The sequence below is a fragment of the Ranitomeya imitator genome, chromosome 2 (assembly GCF_032444005.1).
Source record: "Ranitomeya imitator isolate aRanImi1 chromosome 2, aRanImi1.pri, whole genome shotgun sequence".
Lineage (NCBI taxonomy): Eukaryota > Metazoa > Chordata > Amphibia > Anura > Dendrobatidae > Ranitomeya > Ranitomeya imitator.
Window position 1 is genome coordinate 700,233,086 of NC_091283.1, and position 21,163 is coordinate 700,254,248.

The 21,163-nt window shown below is 47.8% G+C and overlaps 1 protein-coding gene across 1 annotated transcript in view; it reads left to right on the top strand.

Moving 5' to 3' along the window:
- The first annotated feature begins 4,656 nt into the window (after positions 1 to 4,656).
- The window catches only part of LOC138667694 (mannose-binding protein-like), a 182,032-nt gene continuing 165,525 nt past the window's right edge, over positions 4,657 to 21,163 (top strand). The window contains exon 1 of the mRNA XM_069755811.1: positions 4,657 to 4,768. The gene's annotated coding sequence lies outside the window, so the exon portion shown is untranslated. The remainder of the gene's footprint in view (positions 4,769 to 21,163) is intronic.

Here is a 21,163-nt window from a genome sequence, read left to right on the forward strand (position 1 = left end):
TGATAGAGAGGAGGGCCTTGGAGACCTCCTCCGACCACAATTTGGGATTAGCTCCTTTCTTGGTGAGGGCAACCAGGGGAGCTACCAAGGTTGACAAGTGGGGAAAGAACTAGTTGATTAACCCCATAAAGCGCTGCACCGCTTTGAGAGAATGGGGTTCCTGCCAGTCCATCACATATTGTAGCTTGGCTGGAGCCAACCCCCAGGCGGAGATGATATAGCCCAGGAAAGGCAAGTACTCCTGCTCAAACACACACTTCTCCAACCTGGCTTAGAGAGAGTTTGCCTGTAAGAGGTTGAAGACTTTGCAAACATCTCTCCGGTGGGAGTCTATATGTGGAGAGTAGAAGAGAATATCATCCAGATAGACTACGACCGAGGTGGTGAGCATATCCCGGAAGATATCATTCATAAAGTCTTGGAAAACGGCAGGAGTATTATAGAGCCCAAAGGGCATTACCAAGTATTCATAGTGCTCGTCCCTGGTGTTAAATGCCATCATCCAATCATCCCCCACATGGATGCGAATCAGGTTGTAAGCACCTCACAGATCAAGCTTAGTAAATGCCCTCGCCCCCTGCAACCTATCGAAAAGCTCAGATATAAGTTAAAACCCCTGTAGTCTATGCAGGGACGTAATTCTCCATTCTTCTTCTGCATGAAGAAGAACACAGCCCTTGCGAGTGACACTGACTTCCTAATGAATCCTCTTGCCAGATTCTCCTGGATGTACTGAGACATTGCCTCCTTCCACGGGAGCGATTACAGATAGACTCAACCCCGGGAGGCTCAGCACCAGGCAAGATGTCAATAGGACATTCATAGGGGCGGTGAGGTGGCAGGGTCTCTGCAGCCCTCTTGGAGAACACATCCGCATAGGGCCAATATTGCTAGGGGAGAGAGGAAAGATATCTGTGGGTACATCAGTAGTAGCAACCTGAATGCACTCCCTCTGACATCTACCCTCTCAAGATTCACTTCATTCCAAAATTCTCCCTGTGGACCACTCAATATGAGGGGAGTGGTACCGTAGCCAAGGTGTCCCTAACATGACCTCATCAATTCCCTCGGGAATGACCAGTGAAGAGATAATCTCCTGATGGGATGGCGACATAGAAAAAGTAAATGGTGTGTTATCTGTGAGGGCAGTGTCAACCCATTCACCACTCGTACGGTCACTGGTTTGGCGAGCATCACCAAGGGTATTGCGTGCCGTTGAGCAAAGGTAGAAGACAAGATGTTGCCCTTCCCCCAGAATCCACGCAAAGCTCTACCATAAGAGTGGATGGGCCTATGGTAATTGTCCCCTTGAAGGACAATTTGGAGGAAAACGTCGCCATGTCTAGTGTACCTCCTCCTACAACCACTAGATGCTGACGTTTTCCCGACCGCTGGGGACATTTTCTGGCATAATATCCCGACTGTTGGCAGACAGGAGAGACCTTGAGTACACGAGTGGTCAGGGACTTATACCCCGCTCGTGTCACCTTCATGGTCTAATGTGGCTCAGATGCCTGGGTCGGAGATTCCGGAGGTTTGGTGAAGGTGGGAGCCAGCCAAAACCTCTACCCACACTGGGCTGAATACAACCTTCATTTGTTAAAACAAAGATTGATGCGGGTAGATATCGCTATTAGCTCCTCCAGTGTGGCAAGAATCTCCCTAGTGGCCAAGGTGTCCTTCACATGGTCAGCTAGTCCCCTCCAGAATACAAGGATTAAGACTTTATCCGGCCACTCCAGCTCACATGCCAAAGTCCGAAAGTGGACAGCAAAATGGCTGACCACGTGTTAGGTGTCGAGTTCCTGCCGCTGCACAGGGGGAATCACAAATCATGTCTGCTGCGGTCTCCCATACTTCTCCAGCTACAGTGGAACCTGCTCAGCGGAGACGTTGGTCCCAGCTCCTGGCTCGGACAGATACTGCACATTTGGTTACTGCTGCCCTTCCAGGTTCAGCCATTATAACCAGTACTGTTTGGCGGTGAGCAGGCGCTCCTGGGACTAAGTCCTGCTTTTCTCCTTCTGAGCATGCCCAAGGGAAGACCTCTCATTGGAGGTCGGGGGTCACACGCTCAGGTCCTTTAGCAGCTCCTATTGGTCCACTAGGAAGGTCCTAGAGAGCTACAACTATAAAAGGTTTGCATGGCTGCACAGCCATGCGCTAGTATCATTTGTGTTTGGCTGTTGCCAGCGGATACTCTACCACTCAGTATATATGTGGTGTGAGTCTGTTTAACTTTGGGGCTGTACACTCAGGCAGGCAGCTAGTGTCTGTGGGGCAATTAGCCTTGGCTTAGCATCTGGTTCCTTCAAGAGTTCCAGATCAAGCACAACTCTAGTTAGTGTATTATTTCCTGTGTACAGCGCTACTCTGTGAGGCAACAGATCTCTATTTCATTTCACACGAGGTGAAGTTTAACCCATGTGTGAGCTCAGTGTCCATCTGCCATTACTTTGCAACAGGTATCTCTGCATGGTGGATGCCGGGCTGTGGACGCATCTCGTACCAATCTCTCTATTACTTGGTGCGTTCCACTAGCCCTAACAGTATACTAGCACCAGGGTCTGGCTAATAATGGCGGACGAACAGCAACTGCTGCGGTACATCCTGCAGCTGGAGGTCAGGTTGGCGGCTCTCGAGCGCACAACCTCAGCTGTGGATGTTACCGCCGTAGCTGTTCAGGCTGCTAGCATGGCGGCAGCAAGTTTGTCCACTGCCATTCCTGTTCCAATTTTTGTCTCGCTTCCCGCTGCCAGATAAATACTCTGGTGATAGTAAATCTTGTAGGGGTTTCATGAGCCAGTGCACAATACACCTCAAGCTCCTGGCTGCATGTTTTCCCACAGAGTGGGCAAAGGTGGGATTCATTATATCTCTCCTGTGGGACAGGGCGTTGGAGTGGGCTACGCCGCTGTGAGAGTGTGGCGATCATGTGGTGCAGAGTGCTCCGCTGTTCTTGAGCACTCTGAAACAGGTCTTTTTAGGACCTCTAGTCACACATGATACGGCGTTCCAACTGTTGGCATTGACTCAGGGCTCATCCATGGTCAGCCATTTTGCTATCCACTTCCGGACTTTAGCATCTAAGCTGGAGTGGTCGGATAAAGTCCTCATCCCTGTATTTTGGAGGGGGCTGGCTGACCATGTGAAGGACGCTTTGGCCACTAGGGAGATTTCCGCCACACTGGAGGAGCTAATAGCTGTATCTACTCGCATAGATTTTCGTTTTAACAAACAAAGGTTGGATTGAGCCCAGTGTAGGCAGAGGTTTTAGCTGGCTCCCACCTTCGCCAAACATTTGGAATATCCAGTCCAGGCGCTCGAGTCAGATGAGGCCATGGAGGTGTCATGGGTGGGATCTAAGTCCCGGACTGCTTGTGCACTCAAGGTCTGCCATGTCTGCCGGCAGTCAGGAAATCTTGCCTCCAGATCTTCCCAGCTGTCTGGAGAACGTCAGCGTCTAGTGGTTGTAGGGGGAGGTACACTTGACACGGCAACATTTTCCTCCAAACTGTCCTATTAAGGGGACAATTACCATAGGCTCATCCACTCATTCAGTAGAGCTTTGCATGGATTCTGGGGCGGAGGGCAGTTTTATGTCATCTGCCTTCACCCAACGACACGCAATACCCTGTTGATGCTCGCCAAACCAGTGACCGTAAGAGTGGTGAATGGGTTGACACTGCCCTCACAGATAACACACCAGACCATCCCATTTACTCTATCTATGTAACCATTTCATCAGTAGATTATTTCTTTACTCATCATTCCTGAGGGAATTGATGAGGTCATGCTAGGGATACCTTGGCTACGGTACCACTCCCCTCATATAGAGTGGTCCACAGGCAGGATTTTGGGATGGAGTGAATCATTCCTATTAGGTATATACTCACCCTCGGACGCGCCCTGCTTCTTTCCGGCAGCCTTCCTTCCTAAGAATCAGCCCTTCCAGGACCTTCGGTGACGTCGCGGGTGACGTCGCGGCTTGTGATTGGCCGAGCGAGCGGTCACATGGGCGGCCGCGCGGCCAATCACAAGCCGTGACGTCACCGCGACGTCACCGCAAGGTCCTGGAAGGCTGATTCTAAGGAAGGAAGGTTCCCGGTTAGTACCAGGGCGCGTCAGAGGGTAAGTATTGCGATATTTTTTATTTTAATTCTTTATTTTACACTAAAATATGGATCGCAGGGCCTGAAGGAGAGTTTCCGCTCCTTCAGACCCTGGGAACCATGGAAACCCAATGCACTGCATTGGGTTTCGAGTTTCGTCCGACCCCGACCCCGACTTTTTTATAGGATCGGCCGATTTCACTCGACCCGACTTTTTCAAAAGTCGGGTTTCGTGAAACCCGACCCGATCCTATAAAAGTAAAGATCGCTCAACTCTAATCATAATGCAACAACAAATAAACAGAATTAGCATTATTAAATGTACATAAACTGAGACATAGGGTATTATATGAATAAGGATTGTCAAATCTAGCAGTCATAACATCCAACATACAGATCAACAAAAAAGTATTTCTTATATATAACAATCAATTTGTATGCTAACGGAGTCTATAAATAATCTATGCAACAAGACCGCCATAAATATTGCATATACAAAAAGCAAGGTGACAACAATAACGCAGGTACTGTGTATTTTTAATAGATGTCGAGGCAGAACATTGAGTCCATATGGATAAAGTTTCTTGATAATATGAGAAATCCAGCATAGTTGTGTCCATCACAAGAATAATCCAACATCATTCCAGGAAATAAAGGTAATGGGGCTGAATAAAAATACAAGTAAACATAAAAAAGTTAAAAACAAAGACATGCGAATGTGAACAACCAACGGTCATATTATAGAAACGGTGCAAAACTAATATTTTCATTAAGCCCTTTGGGGTGGACAGTATCCAATATCCATATCCACCTATATTCCCGTTGGGCTAATTTCATACTGATTTTCCCACCACGGATCCCCGGGTCTATTGAATCTATACCCCTAACTCTAAGTGTAGAGCCATCGCAGTTGTGATGTGTCTTGAAGTGACGGGGTAAAATCCGAAGCGTGGATACGTCCACATGGTCGGCGGCCGCCGCAATCCCAAGAACGTGCTCACGCACACGTACTTTTAATTGACGTGTGGTGAGACCAATATATATAAGACCGCACGGACACGTCGCAAAATAAATCACATTTTTGGTGGTACATGTGATACGTTGCCTAATCTCATAGGTTCTAGACCCAGAGGAGTTGGTAAATGTGTCCGTGCGGCCAATATTGGGACAGGCAACACACCGGCCACATGGAGCACACCCACACCTCGGACCCACCCCATCAATAAAGCGTAACCCAGGGCCCTCCTGATAGTGGCTCCTAACAAGACAGTCACGAAGATTCTTTGAACGTCGGATGGTTACACTAGGATTTTTAGGAAGGATTTGCTTAAGGATCGAATCTGCCTGCAGGATAGGCCATGCTTTATGAAGGCATTCTTTCATGCGGGAGAACTGGGCATGGTAGTTGGTAACAAAACGTATTTTATTGGGAGAATCACGATGGTCTTTACGAGCATACAATAACGTTTGTCTTGTAGAATGTTTCGCCCTATGATAAGCGCGTTTAACAGCACGTCTTGCATACCCACGCTCATAAAATCTCTCACACAGATCTCTTGCTTTAACTTCAAAGCCCTCATTATTGGAACAGATCCTCCGCAAGCGGAGGAACTGTCCAATTGGAACTGAGTCAATCATGTATTTAGGATGGGCAGAGGAGGCGTGGAGCAGGCTGTTGGTGGAAGTCTCTTTCCTATAAATTGTAGTTTGTAGGGTGTCATTGCAATCTCTCCATATTGTCACATCTAGGAAATCTATTCTATCCCTACTACTCTGATATGTGACTAAGATGTTACAGTCATAAGTATTAAGGGATTTCATAAATTCCTGTAGTGTTTCAGAGTTTCCCTGCCAGATCAAAAATATGTCGTCGATGTACCGCATCCAAATCAGGATGCGGTCCATCGACGACTGATCTGACAGGGAGAGGTCCTTCTCCCACAGCCCCATCTTTACTCTCCAAAAGGGCTGCGGAGACCCTTCCACCTCACCGCCCCCATGACTGTCCTATTGATCTCTTGCTTGGTGCTGAGCCTCCCCGGGGTCAAGTCTACCCATTATCTCTCCCGGAGATGAAGCCAATGTCTCAGTACATTATGGAGAATCTGGCAAGAGGATTCATTAGGAAGTCAGTGTCACCTGCAGGGCTGAGTTCTTCTTCGTGCAGGAGAAGAACGGAGAATTACGTCCATGCATAGATTACAGGGGTCTTAACGCCATCACCATTAAGAATAAGTACCCACTGCCCCTGATATCTGAGCTTTGGGGAGCAAGGGTATTTACAAAACTAGATCTGCAAGGTGCTTACAACCTGATTCGCATCTGTGAGTGGGACCAATGGAAGACATCTTTTAACACCAGGGATGGGCACTATGAATACTTTGTGATGCCCTTTGGGCTCAGTAATGCCACAGCCGTTTTCCAAGACTTTGTGAATGATATCTTCCGGGATATGCTCTCCACCTCGGTTGTGGTCTATCTGGATGATATTCTCATCTACTTTCCAGATATGGACTCCCATCGGAGAGATGTTTGCAAAGTCTTTGACCTCTTACGGGCAAACTCCCTCTATGCCAAGTTGGAGAAGTGTGTGTTTGAGTCTTTGCCTTTCCTGGGCTATATCATCTCGGCCCAAGGATTGGCTATGGATCCCACCAAGCTACAGGCTGTTATGGACTGGCAGGAACCCCATTCTCTCAAAGCGGTGTAGCGCTTTATGGGGTTCATCAACTATTATCGCCAGTTTATTCCTCACTTCTCAACTTTTGTATCTCCCCTGGTTGCCCTCACCAAGAAGGGAGCTAATCCCAAATTGTGGTCGGAGGAGGTCTCCAAGGCCTTTCTCTCTATAAGTCCTATTTTGCTAGTGCTCCCATTCTACATCACCCCGATGTAGATAAGCCATTTATAATGGAGGTGGATGCCTCATCTGTCGGTGCAGGAGCAGTCCTCTTCCAAAACGATGCTCAACGCTCAAGGTCGGAAGCATCCTTGCTTCTTTTCTCCAAGACCTTTACACCCGCGGGGAGGAATTACTCCATTGGGGGCAGGGAGTTGCTAGCTATGAAATTGGCCTTCTCGGAGTGGGACACCTCCTGGAGGGGGCTCGTTTTCCCTTCCAAGTGTTTACCAACCACAACAATTTGGTTTATTTGCAGACTGTCCAGCGGCTAAACTCTCACCAGGCTAGATGGTCCCTGTTCTTCTCCAGGTTCCACTTTACTCTCCATTATCTTTCTGGGGAGAAGTACATCGTTGCCGATGCTCTCTCTCGCTCCATGGTGTCTTCAGTAGAGGAAGAGGAGCCTCGGCTAATTGTCCCTTCTCAGAGCCTGAGGACCTGGCCCCGGTTTCACTAGAGTCTGTGCCCCCGGGCAAGATTTTTGTGCCTTCTAATTTGCGACCTGAGGTTCTCTCTTGGGCTCACTCGTCCAGGGTGGGTGGACATTTTGGGACCAAGAGGATGGTGACCGCATATGGCCCGTGATGTTGGGGATTATATTCGGGCGTGTGTTTCCTGCGCCATGAATCGGTCTCCTCGGCAATGGCCTGGTGGGCTACTTTACCCCCTGCAGGTGGCAGACAGGCCCTGGGAGATGGTCGGGATGGACATCATGGTGGGCTTACCCAAGTCTCGCAGCTGCACCATTATCTGGGTAGTCACCAACCATTTCTTTAAAATGGTGTACTTGGTGCTGCTTCCACTGTTACCTTCTGCACGGCCTTGGCAGCGTTGTTCATTAAACATGTTTTCCGTCTACATGTAATGCCTGACAAAATTGACAGTGACCGGGGTCCCCAGTTTGCGTCTCGGATTTGGAGAGAGCTCTGCCGTTTACTCAGCATTGAGCTGAATCTCTCTTCAGCGCACCATCCCGAGATGAATGGGTTGGTAGAGAGGGCCAACCAGACTCTTGTCACATACCTGCGACATTTTGTCTCCGCCAGGCAAGATGACTGGGCATCTTTGTTAGCTTGGGAGGAATTTCCCTTGAACAACGCCGTAGCCGACTCTACCAGGCAGACTCCATTTCTCCTTAATTACGGCCAGCATCCGCGTGTCCCTGTGCCCATGCCTGTGTCATCCACCAATTCTAGGGTGGCAGACTGGGCGGTGGAGGCACGTGACATTTGGGGCCGCACACAGGATGCCATCCGGGCCTCCAAGGAGAGAATGAGGGTTTCTGCCGATGCACACCGGCGCCCCGCTCCGACCTTTGCTCCTGGCGACTTAGTAACATCAGGCTGCGAGTTGAGTCCACTAAGTTTGCACCTCGCTACATAGAGAGGTTCTGGAACAGGTTAACCCTGTGGTCTACCATTTGGCTATTCCTCCATGCCTAGGTATCACCAACACTTTTCACGTATCCCTATTAAAGCCGGTCTATATGTCCCGGTTTTCCGAGTCATCTGCCGGGACATTGGGTTCGTCCATGGATGAATACGAGGTGAACTCTTTCTTGAGGTGCAAGGTGGTACGTGGCAAAAAAATACTATCTGGTGGACTGAAAGGGTCACGGCCCAGAGGACAAAACCTGGGAATCTGTGGAGCACATTCGGGTTCCGCTGCTCATTGCAGCCTTTGAACGTAGTGAGGCCCAAGGAGGGGGGGTTATGTTAGGTGTCGAGTTCCTGCCGCAGCACAGGGGGAATCTCGAACCATGTCCGCTGTGGTCTCTCATTGTTCTCCAGCCGCAGTGAAACCTGCTCAGCGGAGATGTCGGTCCCAGCGCCTGGCTCAGACAGATACTACACATTTGGTTACTGCTGCTTTTCCAGGTTCAGCAATTATAACCAGTACTGTTCAGCGGCAAGCAGGCGCTCCTGGGACTAAGTCACGCTTTTCTCCTTCTGAGCATGCCCAAGGGAAGACCTCTCATTGGAGGTCGGGGGTCACATGCTCAGGTCCTGTAGCAGCTCCTATTGGTCCTCTAGGATGGTCCTAGAGAGCTACAACTATAAAAGGCCATGCACTAGTATTATTTGTGTTTGGCTGTTGCCAGTGGATACTCTACCACTCAGTATATATGTGGTGTGAGTTTGTTTAGCTTTGGGGCTGTACACTCAGGCAGGCAGCTTGAGTCAGTGGGGTCAATTAGCCTTGGCTTAGCATCTGGTTCCTTCATGTGTGCGGTTAGCACAGAAGAATTCCAGAGCAAACACAACCCTTGTTAGGGTATTATTTCCTGTGTACAGCATGACTCTGTGAGACAACAGATCTCTCTTTCATTTCACATGGGGTGAATTTTAACCCACGTGTGAGCTCAGTGTCCATCCGCCATTACTTTGCAGCAGGTATCTCTGCACGGTTAACCCCGGACTGCGAATGCACCTCGTTCCAATCTCTCTATTACTTGGTGCATTCCGCTAGCCCTAACACCATGGACAAACCCTGTGTCAATGCCAACAGTTGGAGCACTCTGCGCCACATGATCGTCACACTCCCACAGCGGCGTAGCCCACTACAACGCCCTGTCCGACAGGAGGGATATAATAAATCCCACCTTTGCCCCCTCCGCGGGAAAACGTGCAGCCAAGAGCTCAAGATGTATAGCACACTGGCTGAAGAATCACCTACACAGGGGTGGCAATGGACAAACTAGCTTCAGTCACGCTAGCAACCTAAACAGCAACTGCGGTAACATCCACAGCTGAGGTTGTGCGATCGAGAGCGGCCAACCTGTCCTCTAGCTGCTGTATGTACCTCTGTAGTTGCTGTTCATCCGCCATTACTAGCCAGACCCTGGCCCTAGTATAATGTTAGGCTGGCGGAACGCACCAAATAATAATTAGAGATGAAATTAGGTGCGTTCGCAGTCCGGGGTCCACCGTGCAGCTAAGACACCTGCTGCTTGGTAATGATGGACTATATGGCAGTATAATGTGAGTACACACATGGGTTAGCTTCACCTGTTGCAAATGAAGCGAACCCTGTTGCGTCACAGGGCCGCGGTACCGCACAGAGAGTGCAAGCAAAGAGTCACAGAACTGTGACCCAAGACTCTGGGAATTAGTTCCTCTAGACCACTTGCGCTCGACACCGCTACTGGGGTGTCAGAGACTAATCTGAACTTTAGAATTAACTGCACATGAGTGCGTGCAGAGTCGCTCTGGCAGACGCCGCTAGCCACTCTGATCGGTTCCAGTTGCTTCATTAACACATGTCATTTCCTTTTAAAGGCTTTGGACGTGCATACACAAACAAATATTAGCGGTGAACAAAGCATTCAATTAGTGTGCAAATTTAAAAACATGTGATTTTTTGCAAAAATACTGATAAAAAATGTACTGTGAAAAATCATAGTCCGCAATTATGATGTCATCACATGTTTTTAAATTTGTTCACCGCTAATATATGTTTGTGTATGCACGTCCAAAGCCTTTAAAAGGAAATGACATGTGTTAATGAAGCCCCTGAACCCGTTGAAGCACTTAGTGCGCGAAATGGCCGTCGTCCACTTTCTTCTCCCTGCACCCCTCAGAAAACCTGCCGTTCCCATGGACTGAATTCGTTTAACCTTTTATGGTGCAATAAAGACTACGATATCTATGCAAAAGGGTGAGTTCCGCATTTCTTCTTCAACTTCCATTTAATTCATTCATTGTTTGATGCTGAGCACCTACTACCCGTTATTTTGCAAATCTGCCCGCTGGTCTAACTTACGGATCCACCCTATAAATAGAGCATATGACCCTGGTGCTATTCTTTCATCTCTCTATGTTGGGTACTAATCAAGGTGTATATAGATATTAGTGCTAGGCAGGCAGGCAGTGTATGTGGCAGACTTCATTGCATATAGCAAGAGAGTCCATTCCAGTTCTGTCTGCTGCTGCATGTGGCCTATTACAGATAGTTATACGCATAGTCCCAGGTGTCAGGGGCCAGGAATATATTTTTGGGGATCTTAATCCTGATTATTTTCTTTAAAAGCAATCCAGAGCACACCATTTTTCTGCTCCATTTGCTGGTTGGCACTGAAGAATTCAGCCAGTTCCTTTCTATATTACAGCATAAAAATCCAGTTATTTTAAACAGGGATTGGGATTTGGCTGTCACACGGATCACATCTCAGTGCGTTGAAAATTCTGCCATTTGTGACCTACTGTTAAATTTTGTTGTAGTGTCTTAGATAAGACACCAGTTTCCTGAAAAAAATAGTTACTTACAAGACAGCTATTTTAAACAGTGGTTTAGCCTTTACACGGATCGCCTATCAGTATGGTCAAAATTGTGCCATTTCAGTCCTCAATTTAAATTTTGTTGCAGTGTCTTAGGCAAGTTATTGACACTAGTTTGCTGAAAAAAATATTTACCTACTTACCTACCTATTTTACACTGAGATTTGTCCGCCACATGGATCGCATATCAGTGCGGTCAAAATTGTGCCATTTAAGGCATCAGTTTAAATTTTGTTGTAGTGCCTTAGATAAGACATCAGTTTGCTGAAAACAATAGTTACCTACAGGCAAGATATTTTACACTGGGGTTTTCCGTCATACGGATCACATATAAGTTTGCTCCAAATTCAGCCATTTGTAGTGAGCGTTGAAAATATTGTACTCCATTTAAAATGGGCAAGGCGTGTGGCAAGGGACAGGGAAGTGGATGTCATGGTGATGGTACATGCAGAGGCTGAGGCCATGGGCCTGCTGAAATTGTGCCACAACAAACACTCACATCTTCTCTCCCGACTTTCCTCTCCCATTTACTAGGGGACCGCAGCAGCACACCACTATTAAACCCAGAACTGTGTCAAAAAGCTATTAGTTTGATAGTTGATAATGCTTCCAGTTACTTTGCTTACACCACCACCACCATCACCCCCCTGTTGTCCATACGGTCAAGTCTGAGTCTGATCCTCCTTCCTCCCAACATACCAAGTGCCAGGAGACAACTGATCCCACACTTGGATACTCCGAAGAGCTATTCACTTTTATTTGGGCCTCTTTCCCGGTCCCCTTGAAGTGGGGCAAGATAAGATGGCATGTAGCTATACCCAAATATTGGAACAGCCACAGTCACACAAAGGCGACTGTGGGAAAGTGTCACAAGAAATGGATGATGATGAGACACAATTGACAGAAAGTCAACAGAAGGACCAGGGTGCAGAAGTAAAGAACGAGGTGGTGGATGATATTGTAACTGACCCAAGATAACAGGAGAACATGCAGAGCGAGGACAGCAGCACACAGGGGAGGGAGGTGTAGCACTCCAACAGGCAGGAAGAAGCAGTGTGGTGGCCACAGACAGAAGACTGTTAAAGACTCTGCAGATAACCCCAAACATGCCATTTGCACCAAATGCCATGCCCACATCAGCAGGGGTAGCAAAACTACCAGCCTGACCACCACCAGCATGATCAGGCTCATGGCAGCAAAGCACCCGACTTTGCTGGCCAAACCCCAGGGTCCAGGAACAGTGTCTGCGGGTGACACCACTGCTTCTTCTGATGTTGTGCATGCAAGCCAATCCCCTGTCCTTGATGCATGCGAAGATGTCTCCTGCCCTGAGCATGTCATTGCACACACTCAGCTAGCACCATCAGCAATGAATGTCCTTGGCCCTGTACAGCGTTCAGTTTTCCATACCCCAGTTCTTGGAACACAAGCGCAAAAATACAACCAACGCCCCACTGGCCACACTACTAAATTCACACATTTCCCAACTGCTTGCGCTCAAAATGTTGCCTTTTAGGCTTGTGGGGACAGAAACTTTCCACAACCTGATGGCGGCAGCCATCCCTCAGTACTCGGTCCCCAGCCACCACTATTTTTCCCCGGTGTGCCATCCCCGCATTACAAAAGCATGTGTCCCACAACCTTAGCTGTGTCCTCAATAATGCAGTTACTGGGAAAGTCTACCTAACCACGGACATGTGTACAAGTGCTTGTGGGCAGGGACGGTACATCTCTTTGTCGGCACACTCGGTTAGCATAGTGGTAGCCAGGACCCAGTCGGACCTTGAGATGGAACATGTCATCCCGAGGATTGCGGGGCCCATGTCAATCAGGATTGCACCCACAGTTTACAGCTCCTGCACCTCCTCCTCCTCCTCTTCAGCCTCCATCTCCGAAATGACCACATCAGTCACAAGCTGGAATCACTGCAGCACTGCCTCAGCCAAGCGGCAACAAGCTGTGCTGGAACTGATATGCTTAGGTAACAAAACGTTCAATAGTGAAGAGTTGTGGACAGCTCTGTAAGAGCAGGCAGATCTGTTGCTGACACCGCTGAGCCTACAGCCAGGCATGGTCGTGTGTGACAATGGCCGGAACCTGGTGGCAAATCTGAGGCGAGGCAAGCTCACACACCCACCATGCCTTGCCTATGTGCTTATCCTCGGGGTTCAGCATTTTTTCAAAACCTACCCGAGCTCCCGGATCTGCTTGTCAAAGTACACCGCCTGTATGGCCATTTTAGAAAATCCGCTACAGCTTACGCCGCCCTTGCCGGGCTTCAGCAGCATTTGCAGCTTCTGGCTCACCGACTGTTGTGTGATGTCCTCACGCTATGGAACTCTACAGTGCAGATGTTGGAAAGGATTTGTGAGCAGAAGAGGACAGTTGTTGACTACCAGCATCAACAAGGCTGTTGGTATTCAGTTTAGACTCCACACATAAGACCTCATGAGTTGACATTGATGTCAGATATATGTACCATCCTCCAAAACTTTGAGGACTCCACCAAGATGGTGAGCGAAGATGATGCCATAACTAGCATCACCATCCCACTTCTGTTTTCTGAAGCTCTCTCTGCTCACAATCAAAGAGGAGGCATTGCAGGCGGAGCACATTGAGATGGAACAAGGAACCATACAGGGTGATTAAACACAGCCCAGACTCATCTCATTCCAACATTGATTGAGTGATGATGAGAAAGAGGAGGATGAGGAGGAACAGGAGCTACTTTCATGCGCTATAGACGGTACTACAAGCACAACTGTCATACTGTCTGTTCAGTGTGGATGGCCTGAGGACAGGGAGGAGGAGGAGAGCATGGTTAGTCATCCTCTTGGTGAGGACACGGTAGTCTTGCCTGTCAGCACTCCAGCACGCATGGCTGAATTTGTTATTACTGGTTGGTGACACTTCTAGACCCACGCTTCAAGGAGAACTTTCTAACTCTTTTTCTGTAGGCAGACAGGTCTACTAAGATGGGCCAGTGTTATGACCTGGTGGTCAGGACAATAATGGACCTGGTGGTTAAGAGCACACGGAATGACCTGATAATTACTGATAATAAGGACGAGCTCTGGGACGTGGGAACTCTGCTGACCGCAATCCCTAAACCTATCAAACACACTAGAAATAGCCGTGGATTGCGCCTAACGCTCCCTATGCAACTCGGCACAGCCTAAGAAACTAGCTAGCCCTGAAGATAGAAAAATAAAGCCTACCTTGCCTCAGAGAAATTCCCCAAAGGAAAAGGCAGCCCCTCACATATAATGACTGTGAGTAAAGATGAAAATACAAACACAGAGATGAAATAGATTTAGCAAAGTGAGGCCCGACTTACTGAACAGACCGAGGATAGGAAAGGTTACTTTGCGGTCAGCACAAAAACCTACAAAAAGACCACGCAGAGGGCGCAAAAAGACCCTCCGCACCGACTCACGGTGCGTAGGCGCTCCCTCTGCGTCCCAGAGCTTCCAGCAAGCAAGACAACAAATTAAATAGCAAGCTGGACAGAAAAATAGCAAACCAAAGAAATACAAGCTGGAACTTAGCTTCTGATGGGAAAGACAGGTCACAAGAACGATCCAGGAGGGAACTAGACCAATACTGGAACATTGACAGGTGGCATGGAGCAAAGATCTAAGTGGAGTTAAATAGAGCAGCAGCTAACGAATTAACCTCGTCACCTGTGGAAGGAAACTCAGAAACACCCACCAGAGGAAGTCCATGGACAGAACCAGCCGAAGTACCATTCATGACCACAGGAGGGAGCCCGACAACAGAATTCACAACAGTACCCCCCCCCCCCTTGAGGAGGGGTCACCGAACCCTCCCCAGAGCCCCCAGGCCGACCAGGATGAGCCAAATGAAAGGCACGAACCAGATCGGCAGCATGAACATCAGAGGCAAAAACCCAGGAATTATCTTCCTGACCATAACCCTTCCACTTGACCAGGTACTGGAGTTTCCGTCTCGAAACACGAGAATCCAAAATCTTCTCCACCACATACTCCAACTCCCCCTCAACTAACACCGGGGCAGGAGGATCAACGGATGGAACCACAGGCGCCACGTATCTCCGCAATAACGACCTATGGAACACATTATGGATGGCAAAAGAACCAGGAAGGGCCAAACGAAATGACACAGGATTGATAACCTCAGAAATCTTATACGGACCAATGAAACAAGGCTTAAACTTAGGAGAGGAAACCTTCATAGGAACATAACGAGACGACAACCAAACCAAATCCCCAACACGAAGTCGGGGACCCACACAGCGCCGGCGGTTAGCGAAACGTTGAGCCTTCTCCTGGGACAATGTCAAATTGTCCACCACATGAGTCCAAATCTGCTGCAACCTATCCACCACAGTATCTACACCAGGACAGTCTGAAGACTCAACCTGCCCTGAAGAGAAACGAGGATGGAAACCAGAATTGCAGAAAAACGGCGAAACCAAAGTAGCCGAGCTGGCCCGATTATTAAGGGCGAACTCAGCCAACGGCAAAAAGGACACCCAATCATCCTGATCAGCAGAAACAAAGCATCTCAGATATGTTTCCAAAGTTTGATTAGTTCGTTCGGTTTGGCCATTTGTCTGAGGATGGAAAGCCAAGGAAAAAGACAAATCAATGCCCATCCTAGCACAAAAGGATCACCAAAACCTTGAAAAAAACTGGGAACCTCTGTCAGAAACGATGTTCTCCGGGATACCATGTAAACGAACCACATGCTGGAAAAATAATGGCACCAAATCAGAGGAGGAAGGCAATTTAGACAAAGGTACCAAATGGACCATCTTAGAAAAGCGATCACAAACCACCCAAATGACCGACATCTTTTGAGAGACGGGGAGATCCGAAATAAAATGCATAGAAATATGCGTCCAGGGCCTCTTCGGGACCGGCAAGGGCAAAAGCAACCCACTGGCATAAGAACAGCAGTGCTTAGCCCGAGCACATGTCCCACAGGACTGCACAAAAGAACGCACATCCCGCGACAAAGACGGCCACCAGAAGGATCTAGCCACCAAATCTCTGGTACCAAAGATTCCAGGATGCCCAGCCAACACTGAACAATGAATCTCAGAGATAACTCTACTAGTTCATCTATCAGGGACAAACAGTTTCTCCGCTGGGCAACGGTCAGGTCTATCAGCCTGAAATTTTTGCAGCACCCGCCGCAAATCAGGGGAGATGGCAGACAAAATTACCCCCTCTTTGAGAATACCCGCCGGCTTAGGAACACCCGGAGAGTCAGGCACAAAACTCCTTGACAGGGCATCAGCCTTCACATTCTTAGAGCCCGGAAGGTACGAAACCACAAAATCAAAACGGGAGAAAAATAACGACCATCGAGCCTGTCTCGGATTCAACCGTTTGGCAGACTCAAGATAAGTCAAATTCTTGTGATCTGTCAAGACCACCACGCGATGCTTGGCTCCTTCCAGCCAATGACGCCACTCCTCGAATGCCCACTTCATGGCCAACAATTCACGATTACCAACATCATAGTTACGCTCAGCAGGCGAAAACTTTCTAGAAAAGAAAGCACATGGCTTCATCACCGAGCCATTAGAACTTCTTTGCGACAAAACAGCCCCTGCTCCAATCTCAGAAGCATCAACCTCGACCTGAAACGGGAGCGAAACATCTGGCTGGCACAACACAGGGGCAGAAGAAAAACGACGCTTCAACTCCTGAAAAACCTCTACAGCCGCAGAAGACCAATTGACCACATCAGCACCCTTCTTGGTCAAATCAGTTAACGGTTTAGCAACCGTAGAAAAATTAGCGATGAAGTGCCGATAAAAATTAGCAAAGCCCAGGAACTTTTGCAGGCTCTTCACAGATGTCGGCTGAGTCCAATCATAAATGGCCTGGACCTTAACAGGGTCCATCTCGATGGTAGAAGGGGAAAAAATGAACCCCAAAAATGAAACCTTCTGAACACCAAAGAGACACTTTGATCCCTTCACAAACAAAGAATTAGCACGCAGGACCTGGAACACCATTCTGACCTGCTTCACATGAGACTCCCAATCATCCGAGAAGACCAAAATATCATCCAAGTATACAATCAGGAATTTATCCAGGTACTCTCGGAAGATGTCATGCATAAAGGACTGAAATACTGATGGAGCATTGGAAAGCCCGAATGGCATGACCAGGTACTCAAAATGGCCCTCGGGCGTATTAAATGCTGTTTTCCATTCATCACCTTGTTTAATACGCACAAGATTATACGCCCCTCGAAGATCTATCTTGGTGAACCAACTAACCCCTTTAATACGAGCAAATAAATCAGACAGCAATGGCAAAGGATACTGAAATTTGACTGTGATCTTATTAAGAAGGCGGTAATCAATACAAGGTCTCAAAGAACCATCCTTCTTGGCCACAAAAAAGAACCCTGCTCCTAACGGTGATGACGACGGGCGAATATGGCCTTTCTCCAAGGATTCCTTTATATAACTCCACATAGCGGCGTGTTCTGGCACAGATAAATTGAACAATTGGCCCTTAGGAAACTTACTACCAGGAATCAAATTAATTGCACAATCGCAATCCCTATGAGGAGGTAGGGCACTGGCTTTGGGCTCATCAAATACATCCCGATAATCCGACAAAAACTCTGGAACTTCAGAAGGAGTGGAAGACGAAATAGACAAAAATGGAACATCACCATGTACCCCCTGGCAACCCCAGCTGGACACAGACATAGACTTCCAGTCCAATACTGGATTATGAACCTGTAGCCATGGAAACCCCAAAACGACCACATCATGCAGATTATGCAACACCAGAAAGCGGATATCCTCCTGATGTGCAGGAGCCATGCACATGGTCAATTGGGTCCAATACTGAGGCTTATTCTTGGCCAAAGGCGTAGCATCAATTCCTCTCAATCGAATAGGATACTGCAAGGGCTCCAAGAAAAATCCACAGCGCCTAGCATACTCCAAGTCCATCAAATTCAGGGCAGCTCCTGAATCCACAAATGCCATAACAGAATAGGATGACAAAGAGCAAATCAGAGTAACAGACAATAGAAATTTAGACTGTACCGTACCAATGGTGGCAGACCTAGCGAACCGCTTAGTGCGCTTAGGACAATCGGAGATAGCATGAGGGGAATCACCACAGTAAAAACATAGCCCATTCCGACGTCTGTGTTCTTGCCGTTCAGCTCTGGTCAAAGTCCTATCACATTGCATAGGCTCAGGCCCATGCTCAGATAGTACCGCCAAATGGTGCACAGCTTTACGCTCACGCAAGCGTTGATCGATCTGAATGGCCAAGGACATAGACTCATTCAGACCAGCAGGCATGGGAAACCCCACCATGACATCCTTAAGGGCTTCAGAGAGACCCTTTCTGAAGATTGCTGCCAGGGCACATTCATTCCACTGAGTGAGCACAGACCACTTTCTAAACTTCTGGCAATATATCTCCGCTTCATCCTGACCCTGACACAGAGCCAGCAAGATTTTCTCTGCCTGATCCACTGAATTAGGTTCGTCATTAAGCAATCCAAGCACCAGGAAAAACGCATCAGCATCACGCAATGCCGGATCTCCTGGCGCAAGGGAAAATGCCCAGTCTTGAGGGTCACCACGTAACAAAGAAATAATGATCTTTACTTGTTGAACAGGGTCACCTGAGGAGCGAGGTTTCAAGGCAAGAAACAATTTACAATTATTTTTGAAATTCAAGAACTTAGATTTATCACCAAAAAACAAATCAGGAATTGGAATCCTAGGCTCTGACATCGGATTTTGAACCACAAAATCTTGAATGTTTTGTATCCTTGTAGTGAGATTATCCATCCAAGAGGACAGACCTTGAATGTCCATGTTTACACCAGTGTCCTGAACCACCCAGAGGTAAAGGGGAAAAGAGAGACAAAACACACTGCAAAGAAAAAAAAATGGTCTCAGAACTTCTCTTATCCCTCTATTGAGATGCATTAGTACTTTAGGCCACCTGTACTGTTATGACCTGGTGGTCAGGACAATAATGGACCTGGTGGTTAAGAGCACACGGAATGACCTGATAATTACTGATAATAAGGACGAGCTCTGGGACGTGGGAACTCTGCTGACCGCAATCCCTAAACCTATCAAACACACTAGAAATAGCCGTGGATTGCGCCTAACGCTCCCTATGCAACTCGGCACAGCCTAAGAAACTAGCTAGCCCTGAAGATAGAAAAATAAAGCCTACCTTGCCTCAGAGAAATTCCCCAAAGGAAAAGGCAGCCCCCCACATATAATGACTGTGAGTAAAGATGAAAATACAAACACAGAGATGAAATAGATTTACCAAAGTGAGGCCCGACTTACTGAACAGACCGAGGATAGGAAAGGTTACTTTGCGGTCAGCACAAAAACCTACAAAAAGACCACGCAGAGGGCGCAAAAAGACCCTCCGCACCGACTCACGGTGCGGAGGCGCTCCCTCTGCGTCCCAGAGCTTCCAGCAAGCAAGACAACAAATTAAATAGCAAGCTGGACAGAAAAATAGCAAACCAAAGAAATACAAGCTGGAACTTAGCTTCTGATGGGAAGACAGGTCACAAGAACGATCCAGGAGTGAACTAGACCAATACTGGAACATTAACAGGTGGCATGGAGCAAAGATCTAAGTGGAGTTAAATAGAGCAGCAGCTAACGAATTAACCTCGTCACCTGGGGAAGGAAACTCAGAAACACCCACCAGAGGAAGTCCATGGACAGAACCAGCCGAAGTACCATTCATGACCACAGGAGGGAGCCCGACAACAGAATTCACAACAGGCCAGTACCAGAGCGTCCTTGTTGCGGAATTATTAAAAAATTACCATCTGAAAACACTGGTCGCAGAGGTCACCGTTCATTGGACAACCAAGGAATACAGGTGAAAGAGACACATCTCCAAACCAGCAGAGGCAGGGGAATATTGGGAAAGTTCTGACAGACTTTTCTCAGACCCTCTAATCGCACTGGCTCTGAGGCTCAGGGTACTCTCATAAGGAGTGCAAAGTTTGGGAAGATGCAGAGGGGAGTACCTTGCTGACCGTACCAACGTCCTCCATGATTCCTCTGAGCCTTATAATTATTGGGTATCAAGCTGGACAAGTGGTATGAACTGACTCTCTATGCTTTAGAGGTCCTGGCCTGCACTGCCATTAGCATTTTGTCAGAGTAGGCTTTAAGTGCCGCTGGTGGAATTATAACTGATAAGCACATCCACCTGACAACTGAAAATGCTAATAAAAATGAACAAGGGCTGGATTAGGCCTGACTTCTCTACACCTCCAAATGATAGCAGCGTAACATAAGCTGAAATCCAGTGTCTTTTTTGGGGGGAGTTCTATTCCCATGCACCCCTTCACACCCACACCTGGGCATATGCTTTCTGATTTTGTCTACTTGCTGTTGTCCTACTCCTTCTCCCCATCTTCATCCTACACCACTAGATCATCAGGGTGATGATTGTGGTCCGTGATGCAACACCCACATAATTTTTTTCAAACGGTGTTTAAGATGGCCGTACCAAAAAAAAGGTTATACAGTATTGTTCATGTATATCCCAAGGGTTAATGATTGTCAGCCGATACCCTTAGTGCATTGTCATTACAAGTATAGGAGACCTTTGCAATGAGAACTTTTTTATGAGGCTTTCCTCCATGTCTCATCAATGGGGTATTGGAGTGCACCCACATTTTTGGCAGCCCTTTCATTCACATAGAATAGACAAACAGTATGGAAGACCCACTTCATAGAAAGGGGAAAATTGTTTTATGAGGTCTTCCTCCACGTCTCTTCTAAGGGATATTGGGGTGCATCCAAATTTGGGCCAGCTCAAGCATTCACTGCATAGTCAAACAGT